This window comes from Falco peregrinus, chromosome 2 (genome assembly GCF_023634155.1).
Source record: "Falco peregrinus isolate bFalPer1 chromosome 2, bFalPer1.pri, whole genome shotgun sequence".
Lineage (NCBI taxonomy): Eukaryota > Metazoa > Chordata > Aves > Falconiformes > Falconidae > Falco > Falco peregrinus.
The window spans coordinates 10936835-10951088 of record NC_073722.1 but is presented as its reverse complement, the minus strand read 5'-3'; positions in this window follow the sequence as shown (position 1 = coordinate 10951088).

Sequence of the window (14254 nt, the reverse complement as noted above, 5' to 3'; positions counted from 1 at the left end):
ATTGGGGGATTACATGTAGATTGAATACATTTAGAAAATGCAGTGAGCAATCAGTGTGTATTTTCATTTCTAATTCCTAATTTATAATATGAATCAATGACTTTTATGCATTACTTTGTGTCTGTAAGATCTTAGAAATTGGTCTTATGTCTTTACCTTTTTAAAAACTGTATTAATACCCTTAAACATAGAAACAGATATTTTTTTTAACCTGATTGTACCTCTAGATGGAAATGTCTTTTCTTCAGCTATCAAGTTACTCTCAGTTTCTTTCTTATATCTAGTGATTATTCTGCAATTGGGATCAAGTATCACATTTTGTCAATATTTGTAGAGCACCTAAATCCAGTAAATATCTTCCTACATGAAATCTAATCTTAAATTTATATTGATCTTTGACACATTTATGGTTCCAATCAGCCTACTTGCCTAGATCTCTGATAGGAAGTTCTTTAAATACGAGATGTGTACAGAAAATATAAAAAGTACATTGTGTAGGTTGTTTACTAATTTCTATTACAATGCTTTTATTTTTTGTGTACAGAAAAGTAAGAAGCAGTGTCGTGCAAGAGACTTTTCTAAATTATGCTATGTTGTGATGATAGTATCTTTACATTCTTGCTACCCTGGTTTCATTGCCGATTGTTTCTCAGAACCTTCTTTACTCCATTTGGTAGCTTGTTTTCTCTGTGTTTAAAACTGCTGCATGGAGGAAAGGGCTGGGAGGAAGTAGGAAACACAATATTTTGCTCTAAAAACATGTCAGCTCGATGATATTCATCCACGCATTTCTAAGTACATTATGCAGTGCAGTTTGCGAAGTTTTGTGTGTTACTAGCCATGGTACAGCCCAGAAAGTGTGATAGTTATGGATAAGGATTCCTCAGAAAGCCTTTTATAGTACAATTTCGATATTTAAACAAAGATGCACTGTGATAAAGTGTTTATACTTAAATTACACAATGAGATTTTACATGCTTTAATGAATTTTCCTAAGGAAAAATGAAACTTGTGTTGTGCAACATGAAAGAAATGAAGGTTAGATCATAAGTTCTTCCTGCTGTGCTTGGTTTTTCTCAGGCTGAATGTTAACAACATGATTAGAAGTGCTAAAATTAGCAAAATAAATTGCTAGAGTGAAATTTGCATGGGAATTTCAGGAGGGACCTTGGGCATGGGGTGTGAGTGGGGAGGGCCTGGATAATTTTTCCAAAACAAGTGGAAAAGTAAGGACATATCAGAGGAAAGACTGACAGTGTGAAAAGTCAGAGAGAATCAGTGTTTGTGAGAAGCACTTTTTAGTGTTGGATTCAGTGTAATAGATTGCTTTTGTTGTTCTTACCATTCTTCTATCCTGAATGAATTACAATTCCAAGATACACAGCAGCTGTTTGTTCCTCCAGCTCAGGAAAAAAAAAGTAAAAAAGAAAAATAAACCCTTGCTGTGTTGTCATAGTAGTAAAACTATATTGAAAATATGAGGCAAAGCAGATAATTTAGTCAAGCCTGTTTTCACATTTGAAAAAAAAAATGGTTTGGGGAGGATATGGATTTCAATTGTCACAGGTGGGGTTTTTTTTTTGTTTTTGTTTTTTTTCATGAAATGTAAGTGACAATTATAGGGAAATAAAGTTTCTGTTTTGGCACTGGCAGTGTTCAAAGTCACTGTTATTCATGATTACAGATGCCTTTAAGCACAAGGCAAGCCCAGTTACTGAACTGGTGAGCAGTACTTCCCCAGTGTGACCAGTCCCCGGCTGGTCATGCTGCACGTGTGGTGTCAGCTTCTGCTGACGGATGTGCAGTTTGCTATCACTGACCTTTAGGCGCAGTAAGCACCCATGGTGCTCCCATTGGAGACAAACATGTCTAGCAAGCGGTACATTCCACCATGGTCCAAATTACATCAGTGAAGTTTTACTGAATTCCTTGAAGGATGTGTTCTGGGAGGGGGATCTGAACTTCAGCAGGGTTCCTTGAGGTTATAGACTATGAGATGAGAAGTTTTCAAATGTCTTTGTTTCCTCTTCAGGCATTTGTGTCAATGTTAATTCCGGAACAGATTCAGTTTTCTTATGGAAGGTTAGGAAAAGCCTTCTCCTTAATTATTTTAATAAAAACCAGCATCTTTATTATTATTCTTTTGTGTAGATTTTCCTGTTGTTCCTGAAAGGTGGCATATTCTGCTGAACTGTGCAAGTGTTCAATAATAGCACAGGTAGGAGCATTTCCTATGTAGCAAAACTCATTGGATCAGATACTTCTACATTTCTTATGATTAATAGCATAAGAAAATTGTTCACCAGACAAAAATGTTCTTTTAATTTTCTTTAAGTTATTACTTAATGTTAGGGTAACTGAAAGTGATAAATCTGTCACTAACCTAAATGAATAAACCAGTTTTTCAATAGTCTTTGAGATTAGGTTATTCGCAGAAAACAGGATAAATTTTTGCTCTGGTATAACTCAAAGCATTTTTGGATTGCTATAGGTTTTAATGCTTGTGTCATTTACCAGTTAAGTATTTCTAAATAACTTGCCATCTGGTCTCTACTGGAGCATCCAGAAAGGCTATTCCCATTGAAATGAGTTAGATACCCATGAGCTCTTAGAAACAGAACTAAAGAAAGCTTAAACAGAGCCATGAATCCTAAGAGCTTATGAAAAAGGATTTAAAGTCTTTCTTTTTTGTAATTTTTTAGTTGTTCTATTTCAACCTCATTTGAAAGCATAAATAAGTTAAAAACAAATTCTTCAAGTTTCATTGCTGTTTTTGTCATGGGGCATAGATATTTAAAGTACAGAAAAATTGTTACTGTTTAATAGCTCTGTACTAACAAAAAAGAAAAAATATATATACATGAATAAATTTATGGCTGCCCAGTAGAGAAAAATATGTCTGTTCCTCAGCATTTCAGAAGAATTCATCTGCTGTTTATTTGCCTAAATCTTGTTTTCTTTCAGAATTTGAAGTTCATGATGTTTCTGCTACAGGTTTGTACTTGCATAACTCCTTTTATATATCAATCTTCTTTTTTTTTTTTTTTGCCGGGGGGGGTGGGGAGGGTTAGGGGAGTGGGGTGTTTGGAGTTTGTTTGTTTGTTTGTTTTCCTATAAGCCTTACAAAACCCTGGGAGATAGGGAAGCCTCTGCAATTGTGGGTGGATAAACTGAGAGAAAGAAATCATGGATCTTGCTTAAGATTTTTTTTTTTTAAATATATATAAAAATCAGTAGCTGATATTCTTTCCTCTGATTTGCAATACACAGACTTGCCTTAGGCTTGTATTTACAATGTGAATTTTTTTCTATTTCTAAGTGATCTTCAAAGGTAAGCATCATCATGTTTCTATCTCAAGATTTAATCTTACTGTCATATGTTGATTCTTTAAAAGACATATTTTTTTTAACCAAGTATTGCTTTTTTAAAAAAAGAAATTGAGCACAGAATTCAAGGTAGGGATAAGTTCTTGTGCAAAAGAGTAATGGATTTTAAGAGATACTGAAAATATCACTTATCAAATATACTGTGAAGTCTGTGCACCTGGAAGTTTCTCATAAGGTTATATTGGCTCAGGTGTATCATTCCACCAAACAGATCTGTAAAGAATATAACTCTTTGAGGGTAGGAGACAAATGTAGTTGGCTGAAAATCACTTAAGTTGCTTCTGTTAGCAACAGATGTAATGCAACAATAATTTTACCAATATCTGTTTAAAATTAATATCAATTGAATATATTCATGTTCATTTTGATATTTTATAAATGTATTTTATCAACTCACCCTAACTTTCCAAAGAGACTTACTGTGTTTTATCAAGTATCTCAACAAGTTTTTCAGAAACCTTTTAATAATACAATTAATGAGATACTTCGATACGGCTCTCTAGTGTATTCAGAGAATAGTGGAGTACTTAATCTTAAATGGGTAAAAAAGATTTGGAATGGAATGATAGACAGAGCTTTGATCCTTTAATATTGTTCAGATGTGCACATTAAATAAACCATGGAAATCTTTTCTGTGCTCTAATTTTATTGTATTTATATGCCCACAGCTAACTCTAAGCTTTTAGTGTGTCCTTTCCACACGATTTCAGTCAGAAGGATCTGAGATTTAAAATTAAAATAAAAAAAAATATATATTGGTAATCCAGTTTGAGGCAGTTGACTGACAAAACTAATTAACTACTTGAAGACAATATTCAAGGATAAAGACTCTAAAACTTGAGAAAAAGAAAACTGTCACAAAAGCAGTAATATTTGTCAGACAAATTCTGAATAATATTTTCCATTTAAAATTGTACTTCCATTAGAATTTAATTGTGCAAGCAATATATGTAAATAGCCTTCTACAAAAATGTAATCTTTAGAGCACACAAAGCTTTAATCAGTTGCCTGTCTCCTAAGATCTAATTAACAGCTTGACAAAACATACTTTCTTAAAACCCATTAAGAGAAGACCATTTTGCTTGCTCAGATCACATCAATGATGAATGAAATTAATATTTTACTAACTTTTGAAGATGCTCATCTCCTACAGGTTTCTATAGCACATCCTTTTTAATCTTTATTTCTAAGGGGAGGAAGAGATCTAAGTTGTTTGTTATCTGTAAAATCATTGGTGACAAAAAAATACGCAGGCTTGTGGACCTGCAAGCGAGAGAAAGGCCATAGTACAGAACACAGTAAGATTGACTGGCTGTGATTAGTATTAAGTAACATCCTTTCCTTCCATGTATAGTTTCTGTAATCCATCTATCTACAATATTACAAAATAATAATATTTTGTAGATGGGAAAACAGATGTACTCAGCAAGTGACCTGGTAAAATCAGGCATATAATGTCAGCCTCCTGTCACAGGTATCCTTGCTGCTGTTGGCTCTTAAATTAGCAGCCAATGAAATAATACATTTCAGTATGTGTATGTTAACATCCACAAAACAGAAACTGTGAGAGTCATAAACTGACCTTCTTTTTCACCGGTGACTTGAAATAATCCGCTTAGCTTTGCACTGACCACTGAACACCGTTCCAGATCAAGGACTTCCCTTCGTTGTAGAATTCTTAATAATTCTGTTTCTCTAAATGTTTCCTTTCCAAAACCAAAGAAAGTATTTCTCCACCACCCCCTTTAAATGTACTATAATTGATCCTAGTAGAAGAGAATGATAGCAGTGTAATGAAAGAAATAGTAACTATTTGGTTATTTAAAATTATTTCTATGAAAATAATGATTAGCTGGACATCAGAATAAGGCCAGTGGAAAGTATTTCTATTTAAATTAATCCTCAAATCAAGAAAAATGAAAACACAAAGGCTCATTCAGTAACTTGTTGACATTCATATTTCAGAATCCCAGGACATGTTAGAAATTTATGCACAAATAAATGCATCCTGAGGTGCATTTTAATTGATTTGTTCATTAAGAGAGTTTACATTTAAAAATAGTTGGACTCAACTATTTTAAGGGTCCTTTCCAACTTGAATGATTCTATAGAAAGACCTATACAGTTAAGCAACGTACATGTAACTGAACAAAAAGTGTCACAAGTGTAACTCATCATAGGATTACTGTAAAATGATGTGGTTTAAAATATTAAATGTGTCTTCTGTGTGGTAAAACTGATGTTTAGATTATGAATGCTGTTCTCTAGAAAACAGTAAAGCAATAAATTGCACATTCTCATTTATATTACTTCAGTATTTATGACACATTACCACTGGTTGCTTAAACTGTGGAGTGATGCAAGATGGGACAGACAACAAGGCAATGAGTAATATAGTTTTGCTGTAGAGTTACTACATATAAATAAAAAACCAAAGGCGAATGAGATTACTATCCAAATTTTCATTAGGTGTCAAAAGTTGGGGAATAATAGAAACTAAATTGTCTTTAAAATGACAAATGCTCGTGTCGCTGAGATACGGTGCATATCTATGTTTGCTAATAAAGTCGTATTTTGTATTTGTGATGGGCAGTACAACCACTTAAAGTGGGAGATCTCTGCATCGGGTTTGTGTGGCAGGGGGACTACAGGGGCGGCTTCTGTGAGAAGCTGCTGGAAGCCTCCCCCGTGTCCAATGGAGCCGATGCCAGGCGGCCCACGCTGGAGCCGGCCGGGCCTGAGGGGCTGCGGTGGGGGGCTGCCTGCCGGGGGTCCCGGCTGGGGCAGGGCAGGGTGTGAGGGGTCCCCTGTGGGGGAGGGGGCGGCAGGGACAGCGTGTGGGGGGCTGAGGTGACCCCTGTTCCCCTGCGCTGCTGGGGGGGTGGCGGGGGAGAGACGATCGGGCGGGAAGGTAAACCCCGGAAGAAGGGAGCTGTGGGGGGAAGGTGGTTTTGAGGTTTGGGTCTATTTCTTGTTACCCTACTCTGATCTGATTGGTAATAAATGAAACTAATTGCCTCAAGTCAAGTCTGTTTTGCCTGTGGCGGTAACTGGTGAGTGCTCTCTCCCTGCCCTCACCTCAACCCAGGCACTTTTTGTTATTTTCTCTCCCCCTCCCCAGGTGAGGAGGGCAGGGACAGGGCGTCTCTGGTGGGCACCTGGTGTCTGGCCAGGGTCAGCCCACCACAAACTCAAATTAGCTTTTCATTATTTTAATGGAAGAAGGTGGAAAATGAAAATTAAATGTTCAGTGGGCCTGTTATATAGATGTATGTCTATATATTTATAATACATATGCAGGGATATTTATATGCTTAGCCGCAGTGGGGTCCAATAGCTGCTGTAAAAGGAACCATGGGTCTACATGCATTTCAGAATGTGCTTACGCACAAAAACGTATATGCATATATATATATATTCATACCACCCTTTCAGAATATAATCAGAAGACAAGGAAGACGTAAGAAAGACACATACGAGGCTTTGGAATAGGACTATAAGAAAGTAATGGGTACATGTTTGTAACTTGATAGCTAATGTTAAGAATAGCAGGCAATTTTAGTATTTGGTTTCTACTAGGGTTTGTAGTTTCAAAATTCATGGTGTCCAAGGCAACAAAGTAGGTAGCTAATACATTGCAGTAATTTTTAGTATACGGTATTCACTTTGCTCTCTATTTTTAACAAGATTAAACAGCATCAGCTATGTAACATAAAAGCTTGATGTCCTACCAGTCCTATTTATTTATGCAGTAAAATAAAGAGAAGTTTATTAGGAATGAAATCACTTAATAGTTGCATTTACAACTACTGTTAACTTTTTCCATAAATGAAAATTACTGCTACTACTTTAGCTCACCCATTTCTTTTATGTTATGATGCTTTCTGAACAGGGTTTGTTTATTTCAAACCTACTGGGATACAAGGAGAGAATAGGGGCAGGGGAAATAAGGACAAATCATATTAGTTATGAATCTTACTGCTTTAATTACTCAGCATGACCATGTAATGCTGTTTTTAAGTAAGTCTCTGCTATAGAAGCATTAAAGGAAGACTGAAGTCACAGGACAGAGAACTGATGGTATTAGCAAGTCGTACCGATAAATTGCTGAGAAAAAAGCCAGCTTAAAGTTGATGAGTAATGAGTAATGGCAGAAGGACAGGGGCTACCTTAATGTTAACGAGACCATTGAGACAGGTTTTATGGATCAAAAAGGTGTTCAAAGGTTGCAGAATGACTGGGTTTGCTAGTTGTTTTTTGGGTTTTGTCCCCCCTTGCAGTGGGATTTTCTTTTGTCCTTTCTAGCAGCTAGGTGGAAGGGATTCCTTAGGGCTCACCGCCTTGGAGTCTGTGGGCCTCTGGGCAGATCTTTTTGCCTCTGCAGCCTCTCTGAAGTGTTGGCAGTTCTTTTGTACCATAACAAATCGACAAAGGGATGTAGTTGTACTTCACAACCACTAAAAGGCCTGTTTTCTCATTTCCCCCTTCCTCTCTGTGTGCAGATTGCCAAAACCCTTCAATATATGCAAGTAAAAAGACTTCTGCATTTGGAAAAGCTAATTGCATTACACTTTTTGTAAAAACATTTGGATCAGCCTATCATAAAAAGTGCCTTTCAGAACAAAACCCTAGGTAAAATTAATCTCCATTCACCTATTGGCACTCCATCTGAACAGAGTGGATCAACCAATTCTTTAGGGTTTAGTTGTTTCTTCCCAACAATTTTGGACAATGCATAACCTTGAGGATTCCACCATATTCTGGACTACTTTGTGCTTCTGGAGAAAATGTTTAAGTGGTGGCAAGCCCCTAGAGATGAGGCAATTTCATTTTCAGTAAAAATACTGCCTCATTTATGTTCACCAATAGCCCTCTAATTTCTTTTAGACTCCCGCTTAATTTTCTGAGATCCAAATGATCAGCATTTTAGAATAGCCTTTTTCCCTGTAGAAGAGAGAAGACTGCTAAAGGCACAGAGGAAAAAAAGATGACAACTGTCCTGGGGGATTAGGAAACTAAGATTAGTATAGGTACGTAGGAGGACTGGAAATCCACAGTTGCCTTTGCAGAAAAGAAATGCTTAAGGACTCATCTAAATATTATCTAACTCGGAACCTAGCTCTGAAGTGATGTCTACATGTTTGTCTATACATTTTGTTGTCTCACTTTATCAATTTATACTACACGCTGATGAGATACGTTTCTCAGTATTCAGTCTGTTGGGTTTTTTCTTCTGTTTGCTTCCATATTGTATCTACACATAAATCTGTGATATGAAAATGGTATCCTGTAGACACTGTGCCCTTTGTTGCAGTTTTAGGGATCTACTAAATGGCACTAACATATTGTGGTGTTCATTTCCTGGGAGAAAAATCTTGGTAATGGTAGGAGAGGGGAAGGATTAAAACACAAAGAAAAAAAAAAAAACCCTTCATGCTTACATAGGCCCATTCATTCACATTTACTAGCCTACACCCGCATGTTCAAGGATTAAAAAGGAAAAATAAAATGAACATGGCCCAGCTCTAGCTCCATTTGCCCTTTGTCGTGGGAGCTGATTATCTGTGCAGATGGTCCCAGCCCAGTTCAGAAACAGGAGACAGGGATAATATAGAAATAGCACAGCAGTGTGTGGGCATATAAGCTTAGGCTGGTATTGTTGATGTAAGCAATACTGCAGTACTATTGATGCCTAATAATTTTAATATTGGATATATTTAAGATTATAATATAGTCATGCAGTGGTATATCACCTGTCATTGAGCCAGGTCTTCTTTTCTCTTAATATTTGTTAATAAATGCAGTAAAACTAAAAATGCCAGCTCTTGTTCTTCATGGGTTATAAGTTTCTAGTATATATTTACACTAGGAAAGGATTTACGCCATCCTTGTTTACTTAGAGATTTCTGTGAACACTTCAGTAGTCAAACTAGATGGTAATCCGTAATAAAACAGCTTGAATAAAATTTTCAGGTGTAATTTCTTGAAAAACATAAATTCCTTTTGTTATTGAAGTGCATGCCTGTTTTGTAATGACAATATGGTGAAGTGCAAACTACACAAGCTTTAATTTTAATGGGAGAAATCTCAACATTACTAAGGTGTATGAAGTTACTAATTTAGTAAATGTTTTATAGATCTCATTTAGATGAAGGTTTGTTTTTTTCCTTTCACATTGATTTCATTGCTTGGTTCCTCATACTTAGCAATATGATCAGTAACTTCTATGAAATGTCTTTTCAAGGAAAAAAAAAATCATTTTCTTTCAGAGTACTGCTTTTCTTCTGAAGCTGACCCAAGAAAATCTTGGCAGACTCTTGTATTTGAAATCAGAAAAGATTAGCTTTCACTCCCAGGCTCACCTAGGAGAAAACATGAAATTCTTAGCAGTTTGTGTGTATGAAATACATATATTTGGGGAAGCAAATGTATTTAGAGCAATAATAATCCTGTTGAAAACACTTCCTCATATTTGCTCTTACTTTAATAATAAGCCAAAGAAGAGTTTAAGAAATCATTTCTTTTTCTCTGCAGCCTGTTTGAACAAAAATCCTTAACAAGTTTTAGTTTCCTATGTACTAAATGAAGCAAGATGTATTTAGTTTCTATGGGGTTTACTTTGTAATTTTGCATTCTAGATACATTTCTGAGTGTGCGTATTGTTTTCTAGTGTATTTCTTGTATTTGTTCAGGTTTTTTATACATATCTGTAAATAATAATTATCTGAATGTATCTTTACACTTATTTGAGAAATCTTACCTCTGTGAAAAATTATTATTCTAGCTGAAGATGGTTATTTTAAAATGAAGAGTAGAATTTTATTTTATTATTGAAGTAAAGACACTCGAGCCTTTCTTGGGATGCTTGACCAGTCAGTCAAAGGTTATTCTTCTAAACTGATAACTTAGCACATTCCGTTTTGAAATAGGCATTTGTACTGCTATTTCTAGCAATCTGAAGTTCTTTTTTCTGTAATCACACTAACCTAAGCCATTATTTTGACAGCTTTCTATTACTTCTATTTTTTGCACTCTAGCTGTTACGTTAGTACCCACAAGTACAAAGTCTCATTTTTCTAGGCCTTTGTGAGATCTATAGATAATCTACCATTTGAAACATGTTTTTTTCATCATTTTTCTAAATTCTTATTACAGTTTACATTTCTTATATTTGTCTAGCTCTATAAAACCGTTAACTTTAACAGTGACAATTAAATAGGGAATAATTAGACCAATAGTGAAGAACAATGACAGACCATATTGTTAAAGTGCTTGCAGGGGCATTACCACAGCCCTGAGAATTCAGGGAACAAAAAGTTAAGGCCATTTCAATGGGAAAAGTGAGTTAAGGCAGGTAAATAGTCTCCAAAGGCTTTTTCAACCAGAACATGAAAAACACATTCGTAGAGCTGTCTTTGCTCTTTTTCTTTCCGCTTCATGTCTATCCTTTTGGTTAACAGTATCTCCACACTGGTGTTCTGATTTGGATGGATTTTCATGTTTAATGTTGTCAATTATTGAGTTGGAAAAGAAGGCTGCTATGATCAGGAGATAGAGAAAGACTTCAGTGACAGCAGAAATCGGGATTAAAGAGTACCCATCTGCCTGAAATCTCAAAGCCCTCACTGAAGCTGGTGGAAATGTCTACATAACTGGAAATATATTTTCCTTTCAAAGAAAAAGAGAGTAATTTTTTTATAAATTGCCCCATTTTGTCCATAATCTTCACATTTTTAGTAAGATGAAAGGAGAGTAGAATGGTTCTACTAGGCTTTTGTAGCTATTAGAAACAGAGTAACATAAACACAAATCTATACTACTACTTTTATCAATGAATGCAAGAGGTAAAAGGAAAAAAGAGATGGATATCTCCCATACTCATAAGATGTTAATGAAAGATTTAATTAGCAGTAGCTAATTTGTTGTATAACAAATCAATTACTCTCTCCTGCCCTTTCCCTTGTGAACCTTTTAAACCCCCACAATTAATTAATTGAAATCTTTTGTCACTTAATCATTGCCCTAGAACCCTGAATTATCCTGTGATGTAGCAGAGTAAAAAGTCATATTTTTGATACACGCGGGATGACCCTTCTAGCTTGAATTAATTTACAATGGTCTTAGAGAATAATTTAGAACACACTGCTGCTTAGTTTGAAATGTGAAGGGAGCTTCTCGCTGATATGCTTGTTGATATGGAAAATCGATCTGTATATAAATACATATAATTTATACATATTATGTAGTTAAACATAGTCCTAAGGATTATAATGTCACATATAGTATACAATACATACTTTTTTCCCGTATTCATCATGCAGCGTGTGTTCTTTGTATTTATGTATGCAAAAATACCTCAGTATTTTTAATCAGATCACAGAGGAAGAAACATCTGGGCTGGAAGTGCTGGAAGTGCATATGAAGGGGACAACACTGACTCAGGGCAATTCCTTAATTTTGGAATGTGTTAAGAACTTAGCCATATTTTACCTTATATTTCTCAATGTCTTCCACTTCAAACACTCATGAGTGTTTTGGTAAGTGTCTTATATGCTACGTGTCTTATATGCTGCATATTCAAAAGATAATCTGCTTAAATAATGAAGTGGGGAATAAGGATATGAATATTTGACTCTGGCCTACTACAGGGTCCTAGGTGTCCTTGAGCCACTTATCTTGAGCTCAGCCTTTGCTTGTTCACGCAATTACTACATCTGTAAAAATAGGTCAATAAATCACCAAAGTTAATTAGGATATGCTGGATATCTTCAGAGAGACACTGTTGTTATTAATAGCTATCTTTTACTATCTTACCTTTATTCTTAGTTATGGATTAACATGCTAAACCTGTAATTTCATATAATACTTAAGGTGCTTTCCACAGTTACCGTAGTCCTGTCTGAAATCCTGACATAAGAGAACTGCAGCCAGCCTTTCCCCAAAGGTCAGCAGATGTTTGAATTACTTTTTTTGCCATTAAGGTGACAGTGATTATAGTATCTCTGCTGCTCGATATGTGTGTGTGTAGGGTTAAAATACACTCAAATAAAAAATAAAAATTCAGAAATTAGTAATACATATTTATAAGAAATTCATATTGTTGACAAAGTTTGTTTTGACACTTTTTATAAAAGCACAGGTTGTCATAAAAGCTTTTGCATTGAAAGAAATATGCTCCTTAGCCTTGATTGGGCTGTTCTTTTCTTTTTCTTCTGCCTTCTATGAAGCACATTCCATATTTAACAAATTATCTGCTCAAAAATAATCAAGATACTTACAAGCATTCAAGTTACCAAAAACAATCCAAAGACTTTCTGCTTGTTTTGGTTTTCATTGGTGTCTTAAAAGCACAGAACAAATTCTCGCTTCACTGTAGTAAATGCACTTTGATTAATATTGTGTGCTGCATTTTTATATGTAAATTTCAGATTGTGTTCTGAAATCTGCAGTGAGGACATGCTGTTTGGAAGGTCTTGGAGATATGCTGTTTGGAAAGTCTTGGAGGAAAAAAAAATGTTTTGCTAGAAAAGAACTAAACTAACAGGTGCCACATCGACACAAACAAGCGTTTGAGCTCTCCTGCATCAGTTGCATAGCACCTCCTTTTCTCCAGCTTGCTTTTTCTTGTGAGGAATGCTGTAATGGAGAGCAGAGAAATATCTTTTCGACAAAGGTCACTTGACCAGTGTTAAAAAGTCCTTTCTTTCTGCCACTTGTCTAAACTGCAGTCATATCTATACCAAAAGGATTTATGCTTTACCATGTCAAGAGTACCTCTTCTGAGCTCGTGACTACTTGGAAAGGAATTTCTTTAGAAAGACTGTCTACAAAGACAAATGTGGAAAGGGACTAGACAAGAATGTCAGTGTTCATGAAGTAATTGGGTGAAAGAACCCCAGCAGTGCTGTTGACCTGGAGTAGCTGGCAGATACAGACAATCTCTTAGCTTTCATGTAAAAGACCAGACAATCTCTTAGCTTTCATGTAAAAGACAATTTTTAAACCTAAGTTTCATCAAGCTGTAAGAAACCTGTTTCCTCCTGGTAGTAAAATCAGAATGATGCACAGCATCTGTGATTGCTATATGAGAGATTTCCTGGGACTGCTAAGCTAGAATTCACTTGAAAGGGAATGTGCTAAAGCATGATTTCTGTCAGTCAAATTATGCACAAATTGTTTTCAATAATTTATGATACAAATGTAAACATTTTGATAAAAGTTGATTTCCTTTTTGGCAGATTTTTTTATTCCTTAAAAACAGGATGTTAAAACACAGAATACTTCTTCAGCTTCACATATTTACTGTAGCACTTCATACACTAATATGGGCGTTTCTTCATGCAAACAAGGCAATAAAAATAGAAGTAATTAATTCTGAAATAAAATGGCTTTCAGATTAATTGACTGACTTAAAAGCAAGGCATTAATAAAAGTACTAAATGACAGTTCAATTATTGAGAAATGATATATATGTAAGTAAGGACAAATGAACACTTGGTTCAGAAAGTTGACAGCAGTGCTTGCTTTAAATTTTGTTGTTTTTTTTTTCCTTTTTTCCCTCACAAGAATGTGATGTTAGAATGTTAAATATGGAATTGCAACTTACCACATTTAAGCCAATGATCATATAGCAATATATTAAAGTTTCATAGTGTTATTTTTAATTTAAAGCATCCTGCTGGGCATTATCCTTGTATTCATAAAAGGAAATGCAAAGGATTATTGTGGGGATAACCAAGTCAGAGCAATCTGGGATATCCTTGAGAGCTGAGAATAAATATGAGGCAACTGAACCATTAAAGAATCAAGTATTAGCTGGCATAGATTTTATATACATATATATATATATATATCAAGCTTGTGAGCC